This window comes from Danio aesculapii, chromosome 3 (assembly GCF_903798145.1).
Source record: "Danio aesculapii chromosome 3, fDanAes4.1, whole genome shotgun sequence".
Lineage (NCBI taxonomy): Eukaryota > Metazoa > Chordata > Actinopteri > Cypriniformes > Danionidae > Danio > Danio aesculapii.
This window is the reverse complement of record NC_079437.1, coordinates 60195585-60196024: the sequence shown is the minus strand read 5'-3', so window position 1 is coordinate 60196024 and position 440 is coordinate 60195585.

The window sequence follows — 440 nt, the reverse complement described above, 5'->3', positions numbered from 1 at the left end:
TTATTATAATGGTGCGCGAATTGTCGGTGCCGCGCGCGCGCGCTCACTTCGTTCATTCATTATAATAGGAGCGGCGCGGTTTTGTCGCGTCGCGTTTGTTATTAAGCGACAAAACAAGTCTAATGTGTTTTCTTTTTGTGACATACATTCGTCTTACCTATTGGGGGCGCTTGAGGGCCCAGAAGGCGAACTTTGCATTTGGCTTAGTAATAATTTATAAACAATTTATTTATATTTGAGAAGCAACTGAAACCCACAATGTATAACCGTTTAAATATTGTGCATTTCAAGAATTGATAGCAGAGGTACACGTATAAAATAGGTTTTACAACCTCTAAACTAGTTAAAGAAAAAAAAAGCCATCACGGACGTCTGTGATTGGTCAATCTTATACACCGATGTGAAAAGTAGCACTTGTCACGTGACAAACTGTCTTGTTT